At 40.3% G+C, this 20,367-nt stretch overlaps 1 long non-coding RNA gene across 1 annotated transcript in view; it reads left to right on the plus strand.

Moving 5' to 3' along the window:
* LOC139363847 (uncharacterized) overlaps nucleotides 1-20,367 on the plus strand; it is a 111,409-nt gene that overhangs the window by 17,694 nt on the left and 73,348 nt on the right. Inside the window, exon 3 of the long non-coding RNA XR_011624915.1 lies at nucleotides 7,923-7,972. This is a non-coding gene — a long non-coding RNA (uncharacterized lncRNA). The remainder of the gene's footprint in view (nucleotides 1-7,922; nucleotides 7,973-20,367) is intronic.

Consider the following 20,367-nt stretch of genomic DNA (forward strand, 5'->3'; position numbering starts at 1 on the left):
GAAGGAAATGTATTTCCTTTGCCTTCAATGTAATTTTTCCTCCTTTCCTATGTGAGAAATCATGGAAAGACAATCTGTCTTTATATTTCCCCTTTGCAAAACCCTACATCATTAGTTTCAAATGGAATTCCAACAATCTTCCTCCTCTCTTCTGGAATGTGGACATTTTGGCTGGAACTTCAGTAGTCCCCCTGAGACCAGGAGGTGACCTTGAGGTTGGAAACCCCATATAAGGTGGAGGAGTGAAAATATAGAAGAAACTAAGGACGTAGTTGATAGTGAATAGGTGCCTGTCAGCCTTGAATGGGCTACCTCAGGACTTTATGTTCCATGAAAGAAGTAAAACCCTCAATATGATTTGTGCCATTGCAGTTTTAGCCAAAAGTAACTTCTAATTAATGTGGAATTTGAGTTCAGTTGCCAAATTTAAGATGCATGTTAATAAACTCATTTAATGTGTTTAAAAATAAATTAACTTCATGTCCTTCAAAGCTTACATTCTGTGTCTTATGGATGACCACAGTGAGAGCACCGCTGTGTGGGCACATGTGCATAAATCTGTGTTCCAGGAAGTAGCATAGGAAGGAGTGGGCAGATCTGGAGTGAGCGTGCAGGCAGTTGCTATGAGATAAAGTCAGACCACCAAGCAGGAGATGGAGCATGCATGGCCTAGCCATCCATTGTAATAATTCAGTAATTATTCTAAGTGAAATGGACAGCCATTCTCTGATTTGCATTTTAAAAATTTTGGTGTTTCTTAAAGAAAGAATTGTAGGGGTAGGGGCAAGCATAGAGGTAGAAAGACCATTTAGAAGAAAATCAACTTAGTTAAGGCAGAAGCAAGTGGTGACTTGGACTAAGGGTGGCAGTAGCAGTGCAGAAGGAAGAAAGTGGTCAAATGTAAGACATATTCTGGAAGTAGCACCAATGAAATTTGTTGATTGTTTGGATGTGGAGTTTGAAGAGTGGGAGGAGTCAAGGATGACACACAATTATCTCATTTTAATAATTGAGCAGATGGAGATATTTAAGGAGATGGGAAACGTAGGGGGAGATCTGGGTATTTGGGAAGAGGGAGATGGGATTAAGCGGTCTGCTTTGGATATCTAAAGTTTAAAATGGCAGAGATACTCAAGTGTTAATATCAGGTAGGCAGGTGGCTATATGAGTCGAGGTTCCAGAGGAGAGGTTCAATCCAGAGATATAAATTTTGGAGTCATTGGTATAAGATGACATCAGAAACTATAGAATTAGATGAGATCACCTAAGGAAATAAATATGGATGGAGAAGATGTTTTTACTGAACCCTGAAGGAGTTCTCTTCTTTAAAAGCTGGACGAAGAAGGGAGATTCAGCAAAGCAGCACAATAAAGAGTGGCCACTGAGGTAACAGAAAAACAAGACTGGTGTCCTGGAAGACAAAGAAAAGTACAGAAGACATAGGTTAAACATTGTAATACTGTTCGTTGGATTTGCAAAGAGGGAGGTCACCTGCAATGTTGACAAGGAAATGCAGTTCAGTGAGCGGGATGCGAGGACGTGGAGGGAATATGTGGGGATAGCTCTTGAGCTTCCCATAAAGAGAAGCAGAGGAGTAGAGTAGAAGCCTGACAGAGATGTGGGGTCAAAAAAGGATTTGAACATTTATGGGATACCAAGCATATTTGTGTTTAGTAGAAAGAGATTGATGATACATAAGAGAATAACTGAATGAATGAAATCCCCAAAGAGTTGAGCCAAAGTGTAAGATCCAGAGCATGAGTGAACTCTGACAGAGCAGAGATAGTGTTTTTTTAAAAAATTATATTTCAAAGAATCCTGCAAAGATCACTTCTTTATGAATATTTTTCCACATTTTTAATATGTCCTTAGGAAAAAATTGCCCAGGTCAAGGCCGTGGACATTTTTTAAGGACGTTGACGTATTTGTAAACATATTTGAAATGAGATATCAATTAATATAATCTAATTTTATCTTACGTCATTTCGAATATCTTAAAATGTTTTTTAGTCATTGTAATTTTTCCTTTGTGAATGGTCTATTATCTTTATGTTTTTAAAATTGGAGCATTGATGATTTTTAAAAATACATGTGCATAAGTTTTTATATAAAGTGTTTATAATTATTGGTTTTGTCATATTTGTAACATATCTGTTTCTAAGTTTGACTTATCTTACATGATGTTTTACATTTTTTATGATGTTTTTCTATCATTTTTTTCTAATCCTTAGAAAGTAATTTTTTTCCTGAGAAAAAAATTAAAAGAATTATTCTGAAAGTCCGAGAATGCTATGATCTGGATTGCCCTGTACTTCAGCAGCATAACATATGGCTCAGAAATGGAGCAGTTCACCTAACCCCATTGCATTTCCAGCTCCAGGAAATGAAACATTCCCAGAGAAAATGGATCATATTTCATGTCTGCTAAACAGCAAACAACAAAACTCAAGTAATCTACATCAAAACAATTGGCCATAGAAACCTTCACAAATGAAATTTTTGCAACATCAGAAGCTAAGACAAGTAACAACCAACCCACATGATAAAGCCCAAAATGCTGCATCAAGTTACCAATTTTCTGTGTAAACTTGCTTCTCAGTTGTTTGTCTCCTGAAATATTCTTTTGTTTCAACCAGAGAAACTTCTTGTCTCTGATCATTGACTAACTTCCATCCTCCCTCTCTCTTTTCCTTCCCTTTAATGTGTAGCATAGAGAGTTATAGTAGATCTATGGTTATTATGACAGGAAAATTAGATGTCTCTAGTCTCTGCACTGTAATTTATGCAGAAGAATAAAACATGAAGCAGGCATAGACATTTACTTCTCCCCACCATTTGGGAGTTAGGCTAATTCGGAGGAAGAATCATTCCCATTCTCTTGACGCCCAGAGAAACATCAGGTCCCTCAAGGTACATAGGTATCAATAAAAGCCACTTTATGAAGACTTTCTTCTAAAGTCTTTTTCACCTGTTATTTCCTTCCCTCTGTCTTACATCTTTGACCTTTCCTCCTCTTTTCTATCTGGTTGTATGCTCGAACCTGGGCAAGGTGGTCCTTGTCCTGGACCCATGCTTCAGAGAATCTGCGCCTGTTTTTCTTACCCTTCCCGTGGGTTGACGAATCCACAGGCCAAGGAATTGTGACTAGCGTCTGCTCCCCTGCAAGACCATGCTCCAAGAAACTGGGACCCTAGAATTCTCCACCCAAAAGGCATGATCCTATTTCCAGAGCCTGCATGGATATCTTCCCCTATACCAGCCTGTGGTGCTAAGGTACTCCTAGGTCTGAGGGGTCACCAAGAGAAGATGTTTACAAGAGGTGTGGATGGAGCTTGGATGTACGGGCTCGTGTATTTATGCATTTCAATGAAGCCCTTCATGGTATGGGGACAGAGCCAGGGTGGGAAGAGAATGGGAGCAGGTCGTGGGCCAGAGACTGAGCTAGGTGACCACCCTCCTTGCATTATTGCATTCTGTAACTCTGAGGAGTCCAGGAATTCTAAATTGACCAAGCCTGGGCTTCCAGTTTGCTATGAAGATATATTTGTCAAGATAAGAAAATATTACATAATTTACTTAATAGTCTGTTCACTTGATGTTCACTGATTTATACATTTTAAATGTTTAGATACATGGTACATGGATCTCCATTTATAATTTTGCCCCTGGTTCTGCAAATGTTGGAGTGGGTCTGCCCATGCCCACTCCTTCATCCATTCTCTTTTCTGCTTGCCTTCCCTTTATATCCAGTCTTCTTTTCTCCTCTGAGCCGTGGACTAGTGGAGATGTTTTGAGGTCTGGTTCTGACCTTCAGGACTGGTGCTGCTTCTCTCTCTCTCCCCTGCCCATACTGGATCACCTCCCCACCTTGCTAGTTGGATAATCCTGTACACAATGATGGCTATTTATGGAGAACAAACACAAACCTCCATATAGGAATGACAAAATTAAGGAATAAGTGAGCAAATGAGGACAGATGCTGAACACCACTCAGGCAGGCTCAAGTGTGTTCCTCTCACATATTTCCTCTGTCTAACACATCACCTGCCTTGAGGAGCTTTTGCTTTCTTAGATCATGGGGGTGGGTGTAGCGGGTAGGTGGGAAATGGGGACAGGCATATCTGTTTAGCCACACCTGGGTTTTCTTAAGACCCCTGCAATGATTTTCTTCATTCCCACTGCCAGAGCTCCTTAGGCCAGTGGTTCTCAAACTTTAGCCTGCATCTGAATTGCCCGGAGGGCTTTTAAAACCACTTCCTGGGCTCAACCCTCAGAGTTTCTGAATCAGTAGGTAGGAATGGGGTGGAGACCAATAATTTGCATTTCTAACCATTTCCCAGGTAATGCTGCTGCTAGTGGTCCAGGGCACACTGAGAACCACTGCTGCAGGTCACCAGGATTTGTTGGATGTTCCTTGTTTGAATCTCTGTTGCGAATGTGAAATCACTTTCAACTTGTGGCCCATGAGCAGATGCTGGCAGAGCTCAAAACATTTCCCAGTGGTGGAAAAATGACCTGGGACTTGAGCTCCCAGTCCCATATACCCACTGCTCCCATGGACAGACAGGCTGCTTAGTTAGCAATGGCAGGGGAGTTCTCCCACAGAGGCAACTTGAGCCTTGACTTGGCAGACTATGAAACAGCCTTGGCCATACCCTTCCCTGCAAGTTCCTCTTTAATTGCAAAAGTCTGGGTGGCCTTCACACATGTTGTTTGTATAGCAAGGGAAAAGAGATAAGTTCAGTAACCTTGGAAGACCAATATTTTTTTTTCCCCAGCCTCCTGAGAAGCAATGCCCAGAGGAACAAACACTGTGTGTGGGAAACCAGAGAGGGGCTCTGGAAGGTGGACTGGAACAGCCAAAGAGGGGTGGCTTTTCTAAAGAATAAATGTCTTATGATGTACCTCAAACCATGTCCTGCTGTGTGAGAGTTCATTAGCTGGGATTCCATAAGTGACAACAGTCTGAATCTCCTTAGCTAGACTCAGGCCATGATTCTTCCAACCAGGCTATAATCACACAGAAGATAATCTTGGCTCCAACTGCTGGATTATAGTAGCCAGTCCAAGAAATGGTTCTTAAATTGAACCTCTTGGGGATTTGCATCTGATAAAGACAAGGAATTCTCTTCTTTGTCAACAACAAACCACATGGGCTTCAGGGTATTGACTCAAGCAAAGTAAGCTCAGGCACCAAAAGGGTGCCCAGGATCTAGTCTTTACTTGCTTACTTTCTCTTGTGCAAATCCATAGGCCAATTGTTGGTTTCATTTTCCAACCTCACTTTTTCCAAATGACTTTGATTGTCTGTTGCTCCGAGTCTACCTTGGATCTGTCATGCTGTGGGAGCCTCCCCTGAAATGAGACAGTTTCAGTTTCATAATAACAATAATAATCATAATAGGTGCTACTTGTTGACATGAATTCTACATCAGGACTTCTGCCAAGCATTCTTCATACATGATCTAATAAAATCTTCACAATAATCCTAGGAAATGAGGTTATCTTCAATCTATAAGAAACCAGGGCTCAGGAATTAACAAGTATTCCAAAATCATGCAGCCAATGAGATGCAAAGTCTTGATGCATATTCAAGCTTGTGCCAAAGCCTATGCTCTCATATTTTGTACTTGATGTTTATTAATTTAAGTCAATCAATATATCTACACATGCATGAAAGAAAATTTCAGAGGTAGGTTCCAACCTCCTAAATTATTTAGAAACAGGAAACTCACTTAACCAAGCACTCCATTTCCCAGGCAAGTCAGTTAACTGAATTGTTATAGTATAGTCAATATTCAATCAATACTCAATTACTTGCATTATAGAAGGTAGCATTAGTGGAAATGGAAAAAAATGAATAAATATAGCTGTGTTTGTGATGAGATTTTGCTGTCTAGTGTGTGGAAACTTGGTACAAAGAATGTGGCAGCCTCCCTGAGGTGGTAGCAGCTGGGGACAAAGGCCTTCTTTTTTAAGGAGTATCTATGTTTCTCATATTTCTTCTGCCTGTCCCCCAAGAGACACCAGGTTACATGACTTCCTCACATCTTCTCAGAGCATAGCCCATGCTCTTAACATCATCTCGGGTTTGCATCAAGATGTATGTGCACAGGCAGATGAATATGTGAGTGATGAGAAGAGCATCTGCATACAATGATTCCTTCCTGCTATAGCCAAGAAGGGTGTAGAAATTACCAGGTGGAGTTAGACCCCTGTTCACATAGGAGAGTGTTGTGAGAGGCAAGCTGCCTTCTGCCATATTCAGAAGGTCAGACAGTCTTTAGAATATCCTAACTCATGACAGAGCTTCATTTCTTGCCATTTTCTGAAAACTTCCCAAATATTTTAGCCCATAATAGCTTTTGGGGGTAATCATTCCATGAGTTTGCCTCTATCTATTCTTTGTTCAAATTCACTTTGGATAGTCTTTCGGCCTTATCGAGATTCCTTGGAAGATACATGTTATCATAAAAAACTAACCTTGGTTTTAGAGTCAGAATATCTAGATTTGAAACTCAGCTCCGCCACTTATTAGCTAAAAAGGACTTTCAGCCAAGATAGTGGACTGAGCTTCCATGGACACCCCCCCCCACCCCAGTTTTAATGCATAAATATACTTTTAAACATTAAAAAAATTAAAATACCTAGTTGAATTCATAAAAAAAAAGAAGGGAAGTTTCAAAGAGCAGAGATAAAGAGGAAACTGTAATGGTGAGGGGAAGTGGGGGCCACATGGCCTGTGGTGAGAGAGAGGATGTGTGGCTTAAAGGAAAAGGTTTATAGCCAATGTGGGAGTGGAAGTCATCTGGCCTCATGCATCAGAGAAAGCCAGAACTGCGTTCTCAGGACAAAGCTGAGAACCAAAAAGGTTCTCATGAATGGGGCAAAGAAAATTTCCATCCCATCCCTAGAGTGGCATAGACTTCGGCTCCCTGCTCTAGGCCATATTGAAACAGTTGATTGAGAGCCAGTCAGACCCCAGTTCTGTGGCACAGGATGGGGCCAAGGGGCTTAAATTCTTGTGTCACATGCAGTATGGAAAACTCGTAGTACAGGAATGGAGAGACCAACCTAAAAGCCTGTCCTGGACCGGTGAACCCTGTAGATTCTAGGCTGAGGCAACTATATGGACACTTCCAAATAATCTCCTAATTCGTTCACTGACCAATGGAAGAGCATCCCCTCACAGTCTTGCACATATAACCTCAAAAGGCACAGGAGCTTTGGGGGAAGGTTTCAACGTCTAGAGAAATGCATGGCATCTGCTTGTTTTCATTTTCAGTTCACTCTCCCTTTTCACCCTCTGCACACCCTAATCCCCAGGAAAACTGCCACAGCCAGTCAGTCATCACCTTTTTTCCTGATAGTAATGCTCTTCCTAATTTCTTTCCTAGAGGTGTTAACACTGAAATTTAGATATTCGACCCTGGGTCCCCATAGTAGATATGGCCACAAAGACATATATTGTGGGATGAGGAAGTCAACCTTCTTCTGGTGGTAGTCATTTGAAGCACCATGTTCCAAATATTCCTATCAAAGCTTTGTGGTCCAGACAATATCTATTCCATGGTCCCACTAGTTTGCCTAAAATTAATCCTTTGGTTCTGCCTTTTACCATGAAACCTTCCACATTCACTTCCATGTGGAAGTAATATCTCCCTTTTTCCAAAGCTCCACACCTCTTTGTGTCCTTCTCTCATGATATTTGTTGGTTTATTGTTGCCTGGTTCTATTTATGCACTTGTCTCATCTTTCTTCCTAATAATAAGCTCCTTGATTCCAAGTCCAAGGATCTTTCCAACGAACCACACTCTTTCAATCATCGAGTCTCCATTTTCAATAGAATTATAAACACCACACAAACAAAAACAACTTCTTTCTCTATTTTGAAATCACTCTTTCTTCTCTTTTGTACCTAGGTCCCTTCTGTGATATTGTTTAATCATGAGCAATTCTGCTTCCTCTTCAGGTAAGACTTTCTTATGAATTACTTACAATAGTTAGTTTAAATGTTGTAGAGATTTGTTATCTATTAGGACAGATAATATTGTTTATGTGTGTGTGTATCTGTGTTGGGGTCAATATATATCAATCTTCCTCTTGAAATAAAAGGACGAGGCTGAGCTGCAAAGATTCCTTTAGTTCTTGCTCCAAATGTTACTGAAAGAACCAAAGACCTACCTGAGGCAGATGAGAAAGGACAACCTGTTTCAAAGGTAGTAGCAGTGCCCCACCTTGTTTAGGGCAGGACAGAACTTTGATCTTCTCCTTGGTGTTACTCACTGTTTACTTCTCACCAGTTTCTGTGTCTGCCTCTTTCCCATTTCTCGTCAGCAATCAAGGCAGTTACCAGTTAGGCACTCCCTAACGTAGAAGGTGACTGCAGCCTCTGGAGACTAGGGTAAGGAGAGGGTGAGTTCAAAATAAAATGCCAGTGTGGCTAAAGGATGTTTTAGTCAAGGAACTGTTGGGTTTGGGGAACAGAAACTCTTTCAAGGAAGCTCAAGTGAATAGGGAGTTTATAAGAATGCAAAGGGATCCCATAGAAACACACAGGAAAGATAGCAAAGCCTTCTGGGAACTGGAAAGTCTCTGGAAGGGTCCATCTCTTGTCCATTTCCCCACATGCTCACTTCATCTTTCTTTACCCGAAGACTTTCTTCTTGACTCTAACTACAGGGAGTTTTCATAACCCCCTGTGAATAGCCATCCTAGTCCCAGAGTTTTCATGATCTTCTATCTCCCCTCTGCAGAGGTGACCAACCCAATTTCTGGGTCTTAATTCCATGTCCCTGGGAGATTAAATCTGATTGGCCTTGCTTGGATCAAACATCTACCTTTGGTCTGATATTGTGCCCAGGATTACAGACAGGAGCTGGGAAAATTTAGAGTGGGGAGGAGAAATTTCTGAGGTGTCTATGGCTTTGAAATCTCTTTAAAGAGATATGGATGGGAAGACAATTTCAAGTATAGACAGAAAGATGCAAGTCCAGTATGCACTCTGGACCAGCTTTAGTATGAATCAAAGTTATGCCTGCATTCCAACCCAATATGGCCAAAACTTCATTAAGCCCAGCTGGCTCAGAAGTCTACTTTTCAGGTAAGTTTCTGTATTGAGTTATGAAACACTGAGAATAGACTGAAAAGGACAAAGTCTTTGGAACGACTATCAGTAGTCTGTTGTCAGACGGTCACCACATCAAGGGCCTTTACCTTCAAAGAAGGCAATTTATTCTTCTGCATAATTCATAGATCTTCCACTTGGAATGTTCTGAATTACAGTTTCTTATTCAAATTAGGTTTAAGAAAACAGTTTTTATTTCGGAGACACTTGCCTTTCAAAGCATATTTCTTGAGGTTTAGCAACTATTCTCTTAGTTTTTCAGGAACTGGTAACTCAAGAATGGAATTGGGAAGTTTTGACCTCCCTAATCTAAGAAAGGAAGAGTGGCAGTGTTTGCACTTTCCTTAGTAGTTTTCTGGAATGTGGCCTCTTTTACCTCACATAGGGTGACTGTCTTGCTACACGTCACTGTATGCATCATACTGACTGATCCACTAGGGTGACTGAGTGAAGGCTGTGTTGTAATAATAGCAGTAGAAATAGCAATAACAACAGTAATTACAACCACCTCGGGTGGCTACCTATTAGAACTTCCTAACACTTTATATCTATTGCAATATTTAATTCTCACTATAAAAATATGAATGTGGCATTCTCCCTATTATATAGAGAAAAACTTAGATGACTTGAATATCTTTGCTTTTTTCATTCTGACAAGACAGTGGACCTAAGCCATGTCTATAAAATGTCCAACAGCTAGTCAAGTCAAGTCAATTTGGGGGTTGTACATATGCAAAACGGTTTGATTTACATATGTTTTTGCATATAGTTTTTATTTGTGTTAGCATGTCTGCTAAATAGTCCAGTGGTCATTTCTCACTGTCAATATTTACATATTAGCATCTTTCTATATCTGCACAAAATAAAATGGAGACTTTCAATTCAAGATGTGTTTTAGGCCACATACCCTACCATCCAATGCAAAGGAATATGTCACGTTTATTTCATTAAATGAGAGGCATTATCAGTATCTTATAAAATTAAGAAAAGAAAAAAAGGAATCTGAGGCCAGTTATGCACAAGTTGCATAAAAATAATAATAGTGAGGCCATGTTTTCTCCCATACAATGTAAAACAAACCTTTAAGACCTGCATTCCAAAGTGTTGAAATCATTCTTTAATGGATTTAAATAAAGGGAAAGAAATTTCTCACCAATAATAAAAATATTATTTGTGATTGTCCACCCATAAATGCTGCATTATTGATGACTGTGTTCTAGTGAGCATTTTACATTTCGTTAATATTTACGGTGGCATTAATCATGGTCTGGATGTGAGATTTGAGTGATAGCACTTTTGTTGAGGTTCACACTCATTTTTAAATTTGTTGTCTGTTGGTCATCTCAGATGTCTCCAAAGTGTCTAAATCAATGTGACCTACTGGACAAAAAATGTGAATTGGGAATTTGAGAGTTTTGAGTTTCTATTGGTGTCACTAGTGACTTTCAATGGAACCTTAAACTTCTTGCCTTTCGTTATCTATAACTTTGAAATAGGACTAATACTTGTTTTTTAAATAATGAATTTGATCTCTACCTTCCCTCCTATCACAAGTATTGTGGTCATCTAATACGTATGGGACATTTTTTTCCCTTTATTTCATCAGAGTCAGTGTTGTGCTAGAGAAAGTGCAGGGAGTTGGGGGTTGGACTCTAAATCTAGAGTTATTTACTGGTTCGTGACATGGATCAAAATACATAACCTTTTTGAGTTTCAATTTTCTCATCTGTAAAATGGGGATAACAACGATCTTCCAGAAAGGAGATGAGAATTAAGTAAAATAATCTAAGTAAGATGTCCAGCATATTAGGCATTCAGGAAAGTTTTTCTCCCTTATTATATTATGTAAAATGTTATAATTAACAGTTTCTGAAGGTTTGGAGAAAAAAAAAATCCTCCTTTTTAATGGAGATTTTTCAAGAATCTTTTCAAGAAGGATTACTGTTTTCTTGGTTTATGCATAGTGAATAGAGACTTTTTATTCCTTTTTGCTTGTATTTCTTCTATTTGCCCTTTTATTCACTTTTCACCAGAGGTATGCAGGATTGCCAATTAAGTTTCTCTTGATGCTATAATAACAATAGGGAATTTGGCTCTTTTATTAAATAAATGTGAAAATAAATACAAAGTTAAAATGTCTAGGAGGCACTGGCACAAATCTGGGTAAGTCCCCTGGGTTGGGGGAGGGGTACATTAGCTTAAATTCCTCCTTTTTAAGAATGAGTTTTGTTACCTTTGGTCAGTTGCCCTTTTCCTTTGACTTCCTGGTTGGTGAGAGATTTTTGGTGCTGCGAATCAAATTTTTAAAAATGGCTGGAGCAGAGTCAGAGAAGGAGATTCCTGTTTATTTTCACTACAGTAGCTGCCAAAGGTCATCATCAGGATAGTCACTTCACATAATCCTTAAGTCATCATTAGAATACATATGATTCTTCCCCCAACCCCCATATAGCTCTATGCCATTTTATACACTAATTAATACTTTTGAATGCTGTTGACCCGTTTTGAAGATGACCCCACTGAAATTGATTAATATTTGTTTTGGGAGAATGGCTGACGTGGCCAATAGGGAATGAAAGATGTCACCACGTTATGCCTAGGTGATATGGTTTGGCTCCATGTTCCCACCCAAATCTCATGTCAAATTGTAATCCCCAGGGTTGGCAGAGGGGCCTGGTGGGAGGTGATTAGATCATGGGGGCAGACGTCTCCCTTGCTGTTCTCATGATAGTGAGTTCTTGCCGACCATGTGAGGATGTGCTTGCTTCTCCTTTGCCTTCTGCCACAATTGTAAGTTTCTCCCTAGCAGTAGAAGCCTATACAACCCACAGAACCATGAGCCAATTAAACCTCTTTTCTTTATAAATTACCCAGTTTCAAGTATCTCTTTATAGCAATGTGAGAATAGATGAATACACCAGGTAAGATTTGTTCTCTGCTGCATATCCATAGCCACTGTTCCTGATTGCTGGCAATGGTCTAGCAGTTAGAACAGACCCTTGGGCCTAGGAGAACCTTGTTATTCATTGCTGTTCTATCAAACCAGGCCATTTGCTGTTGTGGTCCCAGGTCAGAGAAGAGCCAGCAGTGCCTTTGCTTAAGCCTTTACGAATGTTCTGCCATCCCCCTTCTGCATTTTGAAGAAACAGCTTCAAGGCACCTATTTTTAATAGGACAGATAAATTGTTATATAATGGAGAACACTCTTCAGACCATTCAAGTCTCAGGGCCTGTTTTGGCTGAGACATGAGACAAAACAGTCCTCTTTGTGGGAACTATTTCCCTTGTCCCTCTTGCCTTTTAAGTCATTAACAGCACGCTAAGCAGTTTGGAATGTCCAACCACTGACTCAGCTAGGTTTCCTTGCTTTGTTTACTTTGCTTTTCATCTTCAGCCTCTTCATATTTGCATTATGTAAAAGACTTCTTCCTAAAAATGTAGACATTTGGGTTGGATTTGAGCAACCCAGAAAAAGTTGTTTTCTTAATTTCAGCAAGATCCATTTGTCAGTGTTTTACAGCCTATCTGGAGATGTGCATGTTTCTGTACATTGGGTGATACACACACACAATCCATTGGAGTTGGGGTTCATCATTCCACAAGCATAGATTGAGTTTAGAAACTACAGGAAGCCTTGGAAAGTATTCACAGCTTTTAAGGTTCTGATACCTTGGTTCAGTTCCTAAGTGTTGGGAAGTTTCAAAGGGTGGAACAAAGTGGCTGGGGGTGAGCAGTGGTGAGAATACAAGTCAAAGTGGAACAGGCAAGACTTAAGGACTAGAGTGGTGGAAAGGACAGAGGACCAAGGGTCAGGAGCCCTGGGGATGAACTGGAACACATCTCCTCTGGGCTTCAGTGTCCTCATCTGTATAATGAGATAGTTGGTCTAGATTGGGGGTTGTTGGCCAACTATGGTCTGTGGCCCAATTAACCCCCAACTTGCTACTATAAGTGACATTGTGCTGGGACACAGCCATGGCCATTTGTTTAGGTACTACCGATGACTGTTTTCTCGCTACAAAGGCAGAGTTGTGATAGAAACCTTATGACCCACAAAGCCTAAACATTCAACATCTGGTCCTTTAAGGAAAATGTTTGTTCAACCTTGGTCTAAAGGATTTCCATCATTCGAGCTCTAAACTCTGTAATTTCTCTATCTTGAACTGATCTTTTTCTCTAAGCACACTATGGGGAGCCTATCTTTCTCATCAATTGGATAAGTTCTTCTTTTTACTCTGAGGCCAAGATACACATACTTGACAATAAATGGGACTTGAAGGCAAAAAATCAGATTCTCTAGGAAAAGGAAAACAAGACGGAAGATGATGGGAAAGATGAGGATTTGGAGGAGTTTGGCCAAATGAGAGAGGTGTGCTTAGCCATACTGGGCTGTACTCCCAAATGCCCTCCTTCAGAATTCTTCAGGGGCAGCATCTGAGTCCCATACATAATGAAATCGGTTGTGTAACGGGGAAGTTCACACTCAGCAATGTTAATGGAATGAGGCTGGACCAGCTGGTTGGCAGGGGGGGTTTCCCCTTTGGGAGATGCTACTGTGATTCATATGTGTGGGTTGACTACAAAGAAGTTCTGAGTAGGGAAAGGAGGGGAAAGGAGAAGAAAAAAGAGAGAGAGAGAGAGGGAGGACAGGGATGGGCAAGTTAAGACACCACAAAGCAGCAAGCATTGACCAGGACAAGGGCTGTCTTTGTCCTAGGCACTCTGAGGGCACAAAGGAGAATGGGACATAGCCCCCATTGAGAATCTAAGCTCTAGGCCAAGGGCTTAAAGACAAAGGCACAGTTTCCCATGGAATGAGTAAATGTACCCCCAGGAAGGGCAAACAAAGACAGATGGAATTCACTTTTACGAAAAAACATATAGAAAAATACCCAGACTGTCCAAGTCCCACATTTTATATCTAAATCCTAGCAAGGCCTGGAAATGCTAATGATAAAAATTTCTGCTGAAAATACACACATTTCTGTCTACTTCTCAGACTGGTAAACACGGTCCTTCATCATCTATTCCTTTCTAACCTCTCCAGCTTCATCACTCATCTCTGTATCATTTCTGCTCCATTCTCAGCCACACTGAACTATTTCCTTTCCCTTTAATAGTACAACTCACCCCTGCCTCCAGGCCTTAGTCACACCTGCTGCCACCTCTGGTTGGAGTTCCCTCCATGCTAAGTCTGCCCTACATCCCCTGCTGCTACTTGTCCTTCAGATCTCACTCAGTCTCTGCATCATCTCCCCCAGGAAGCTTCCTCTGACCCCCAAGGCTAGGTCGGGTCTCTTCTTATATGTTATGACAATGTTAGGTATAGTTCCTATCACACTACATGATAATTTCTTGTACATCTTTCCCAATTAGTTCGAGTTCCCTCTGTGGGGTCTCTCCCTGTGGGCTAGTTTACGCTTTCTCACTGTGGCTTCAGTGCCGTCAGACTTATCTGGAGGACCAGGGATTCAAAGGCAAGTGTACCAAGAGGACCAGGAAGAAGCTTGGTGCCTTCTAATAACCCATCCTCTGAAGTCACACAGTGTCACCTCCTCCGTACTGCCAAGAATGCACGGATTCAAGGAGAGAGAGAGCAGACCCCACTTCTCCATGAGACGAGGGTCAAAGTCACGTGGTAAAAAGAACGTGTGGGATGGAATATATTGATTATCTCTAGAATATACCCATGTGCCACACCGATGTTTCAGTGACGTTTAGGAGACACATTATAAAGCTTTTATTCCCTGTGAACATCTATGTTTTCTGGATACCTGTGAGTACCTCTGAGGCTCTTAACACTCAGGATCTCTGTTATAATTCTAGCAGAAATCCCATTATTCTTTCAAAGCTATTTAGCACACACAGCACTCAGTCTGGAATCTGAACTGACTCAGGGTATGTACGAGCTTATATTCCATCTATGAAATATACCACAAAACATGTAATCAATAGTGTAGCAAATGTCATGAGTGGTAGAAACCATAAAGAAAAAGACTGACAAGTTTAACTACAGACAAATTAAAATCTTTAGAAGTAAACCAAATTGAGAAAAATTAAAACTGAGAAACTTTTGTAACATTATGAAAGACTAATAATTGGTATTCTTAACATGAAGAAATGCTACAACTAAATTAGAAAGGATAAACAGTCCAACAGGAAAAATACGAGGATATAATTTCTTTAACAAAAGTAATAATGCACCATTTTATATTTGCCTATCAAATAAAAACGAATCACCATTTCATTTTTGCCTATCAAATTGGTAAAGAGTAAAAAGAATTCTAATGTCCGCATTGTCTGGAGCATGGGGAAATGAACTCTGTCACACACTGCTGGAGGGAGGAAGAAACAGTACAACTTTTCTGGAGAGCAATTTGGCAATAGGCGTGGAAAGCCTTTGAAAAGATATGCCCTTTGATCCAGCAATTTTTTATATGCGGGTTTATCCCACGATGGTAACAGGGCACGAGCACAAAAATGTTTGGACAGGAATATTACTTTCAGTATTGTTTATATTAGAAAAATCTGGGATTAACAGGGTCAAGTAACAATGAAATACTTTCCCACTTTAAAATTTATTTCATATTTCGTATGTTAGGTAGGTACATGTATGTATATGCATATATATTTCCACAAATGCAAAGGCATTTATAATATATTTTTAGGTGAAAGAGCAGAGGATAGTTTCAAAACAGCAAATATGTAATTCTGTATATGTGTATATGTGTATATCTTTAGGAGAACAAAAAAGGATGAAATGCCATACATCTAAGTATCATCAGAGGTTACCTCTGCAAAGTATGATTATGGACAGTCTGCTATAAAGTCTTTTTAATCAGTGCCTCTCATATGGTTTGACTGTGTCCCCACCCAAACCTCATCTTGAATTGTAGCTCCTATAATTCCCGCATGTTGTGGGAAGAACCCAGTGGGAGATAATTGAATCATAGGGGCTGTTTCTCCCATACTGTTCTCGTGGTAGTGAATAAGTCTCACAAGATCCGATGGTTCGATAAGGGGTTTCCCCTTTCACTTGGTTCTCATTCTTTCCCTTGCCTGCCTCCACGTAAGATGTGCCTTTCGCCTTCTACCATGATTGTGAGGCCTCCCCATCCACGTGGAACTGTGAGTCCATTAAACCTCTTTGTTTTGAAATCACCCAGTCTTGGGTATGTCTTTATCAGCAGCACGAAAACGGGCTAATACAGTGTCCAGAGCTTTCTTTGAAATGAACCTTTCCATGCTATTTTTAAAAATTCTGAACATAAATGTGACAGTCACCTTTTTCCAAATGTCTGTTAAATTACACAGTAAATGGATATATTCTAACTGTAAAAGTTCAAGCAATATAGTAAATAGTATAAATATATAATGTATATTATTGTGTATTATATAATATGTAGTATAAATACAAACATGCACTATAAAGGAAAATCCTCCTTTACCGTTATTTTTCAAAGAAAAAAATTAGGCGAGCTTCTAACCCTCACCATTTATAAACACCACCCAGACTTAATTAAATGCATACCCATGGATTTAGTATCTGAACACAATTTAATAACTATCATCTCAGTTTAATGGGCCTAAGTCAGGAAACCACACAGTCCCGGAGGAGGCAGGGCCCAGCTGACTCTGACTACTGTGCCCATGATGAAATGCCTCTGCCCAGGAGAAGCACTGAGAAACTGGGCTGGTCACATTTTAATGTTCCACTCAAGGAGTGCAAGAAGGTAACCTGAGGCATGGAGAGCTCCAACCCAGGGCGCAACCCTGGTTTTTAAAGGTGGGCTGTGGTTCTGAAGGTCAGACCAAAGGGCATTGCTTACATGTCAACCTTAGGAGTGAAATGTGTTCTCCTAAGGCTGTTGATGGTGTAAAAGTCCAGTCAAATTGCACTTTAGATTAGACTTGAGCTGTTTTATAAAGCGGTGACAAAAACCATCAGTAAGTAAGACTTAAAGAAAGCTTTTATTCCTTCTCATTTATCCCTCTTGCCTTCACATTTACAAAGCTGACAAGGAATAAAGGCTGCCAGCACGAATTTCCTCTGTTTCACTGTTGCCTGTGAAAAGCATGTTAGGTACGCTGCTAAGAATCTGTTTGTGTAGGTAATTTCTTCTGAGGAAATTTGGGTTTTTTCCTGCCTACTGATTGCAAAGGAATGACTTGCGTCTCATAAAAGATACAGGTTTGATCGTTAGAATCCCTGCACCACTTCTCCCGTTTCTGTGCCCTGATGCCTTAGTGCATATACAGGACATAGTCAATTTCTCTATGCTTCATTCTCCTTGAATATAAGATAAATACAGAATACTCTGGTGATAGTATTGGGAAGAAAGAAACATTTTCTAGAGGTTTCTATTACATTACACATCACCCAGAGACAATGGGATAACTTAAAAGAATGAAGACATAGAGAGGTTTACAAGAGTTTTAGGGAAACAGTAAGCAATGAAGTGGAAAAAGCTGTAGAACTATAAAGCATTTTACTGCATTCTGCTAGTACCAAAAGTCTATTTTTGCTTATACTATTAAATACTTTGATTTGTTGCTTTAGCTTATATCTTCTAGTGCTACCTGTCGAATTATAATTATTTTCAAGAATCCACTACCTCTCTGCATTTTAAGCAATACCTATTGTAGATACATGTAAGCTCTCACATAGTCAAATAAGACCATAGGCTCTCCCAGACCTATCCACCGGTTCTGAATCCACATAGATCACATAATATTTTTAAATCCTGGACTGACTGACTGGCCCCCTCTGCCACTGAAAAGAGGTATAGTGTGGTGCTAAAGAGCATGAGTTTGGAGCAGAGGCTGGAGTTTGGGTGCCAGCTCTGGCGCTCATTCACTTTTTCCTTTTAGCAAGTTCCCTGGCCTCTCTGAGTCTGTTTTCTCATCTATAAAAATGGGATGATGATAACACCTATCTCACAGAACTATAGGAGGTTAAAATAAAATCATGCATAGTAAGCTCTTAGTCCAGTGCCAGGTAGGGAATACCCATCTTATAAGTGTATTGGAACCTCTTTCCCATACCGCAATACAGACGGTATTGGTCTCCTGTGGTTTGCAAAGCCAGCTTCCACTCTCTCGGCTTCTTGCCATCTTTCTGCAGTTCTACGAGCTATTCACTCAGGATGTGGACCAGTCAGTAAATGTCCCTTCTTTTTCTTACGATTTCCTACTATTTTGTCTTTTTCCTACCTACTATTTTGTCTTGGATCCATTCTCCCTCCCAGATAGTTAACCTCATGAGGGCAGAGAATTGTGTGCTATTTTGTGCACAGAAATATCAGGGAGCATGTCCTTGGACTTCACAGGATATAGAATGGAGGGGTGTGGAATCAATTTGCTATAACTCACAAAGGGCAAGATTTCAAACACCAATGGAAATGGAGGCCCAGAGAGGGAGAATAGCCTTCCCCAAAACATAGAGCCTCCTTTTGCTGAAGGTGGAACAGGCATCCCTCTGTATGGTAGTGAGATCCCCATGCTGCCTCTCTGGGCGCCTTCCTCAGCTGCTCTCTCTGAACCCATTACTTGTTGTTCACCCATTCAGTCCACTGAATGGTTAGTATTTAGATGTGTTTGCACTCATCTCTGCTTTGGGGTTTAATCTAGGAGAACTGTTCTCCATAAGGGGGCTGGCCCCATCCCAGGATACCAACAGAAGGTTCCGTCTTGTCATTTGGCGCCTGCAAGCTTTCAGTGATGCAAGAAGCTAGATGCGCTGCATGTTCTGCATCCAAGTCCCTCAGCCACGTCGATTCTGGGATGCAATCAGTCCCTGGCAAACCTTTGGCTTAGCCTGCAGTTTGATGCCATGTTGGTGCCATGTAATGTTTGCCAGTCTCCTGAATAAAGAAAGATTCAGGACAGCTTCTGGTACTGCCAATCAAGGCTTAAACTTTCCATCCTATGTGAGTGAGCCTTGGTTGGTCTTACAGCTCCCTTTAAATTAAAATAGCCAAGTGATTAAATATTCATGCTTTGCTTATTTCAGTATATTTAATTTATTATGTATCACTTTTCTTGGGTTTTATATAAACTTGCCTGAGGACTTTCTTTTTTTCAGTTTAAATTCTGGCAGAATGTTCCCTTTTCCTTGGCAGGGTGTTGATTAGTTAAAGTCTGCTTAGCCCAGAAGACTCTTTTTTTTTTTTTTTTAAACAGATTGCTCTTGCACTTTAATAAAAATGATATTATAGTCATTACCACCAACATTAATCAATCTTTAGTGATCATTAATGTGGCACCTAAGATGAGGTGCCATTAAAACATCTACTTCATTTCATTCCAAGCCTGGAATCATTGCCTTCAGTTTTTCTACCCAACATTTTCTATTCACTGAGGATGGCAAAAATGAAGTAGAGACTGATTTCTTTTTTTCTGCCATTGATAAAAATGAAATCATATCTTTCTTCTATCTTTTTACAGAGTAGGTCTTCACCAAATTCTATCTTGTAACTGTCTTAGTTTGGAAGATGTGATCAGAGGGCTATTTCTCAGACCTGATGAGTAGGCTACCTCTTCTTCTAAAGCTTTCCTAATGCCTAGATTTATAATATAAAGCATGATTGAGGCTGGAGTGGGGCTCAGAGCTCGCACTGATGCATAGAAGTTTTCCTCCTTCGTCTAAAGCAAGGAGGTAAAGAAACAACACACACAAGTGATTAGATTTCACAAAGCTTCTAATTGCTGCTTTTTGAGAGCTATTTTTCTCTTTTTAAAAAGTCATAAGGTCCTGTTGGATGCAATTGCGAAATGCATGAATAATGATCCCTTGATTATAAAGAGCTAATTAAAAATTACAGGCTTTGTCCCACCCATCTTAAACTTGCACTACCTCTTGCCACCACCCACACAGCATCTGCTAGAACCTAAAAATGAGTTTCAGTATTAGCCTATGAAAATAACAAAACAAAGTTAGAAATTAAAATTAGCTGCCAAAGAAGAAATCATATGTCACTCCTCTGCTCAAAAACACTGTATAAACACCAGGAAAAGAAAGAAAAAAGGAAGGAGGAAGGCAGAGAGGGAGGGAGAGAGAATGGAGAAGGCACAAAGGAAGGGAGGAAAAAAGGGGAGGGAGGAAGGAAAGAGGGAAGGAACGAAGGAAGGAAGGAAAGAGGGAGGGAAGGAAGGAAGGAAGGAAGGAAGGAAGGAAGGAAGGAAGGAAGGAAGGAAAGAAGGAAGGAAGGAAGGAAGGAAGGGCAGGCAGGAGGGAGACC

This window comes from Macaca nemestrina, chromosome 6, assembly GCF_043159975.1.
Source record: "Macaca nemestrina isolate mMacNem1 chromosome 6, mMacNem.hap1, whole genome shotgun sequence".
Taxonomy (NCBI): Eukaryota; Metazoa; Chordata; class Mammalia; order Primates; family Cercopithecidae; genus Macaca; species Macaca nemestrina.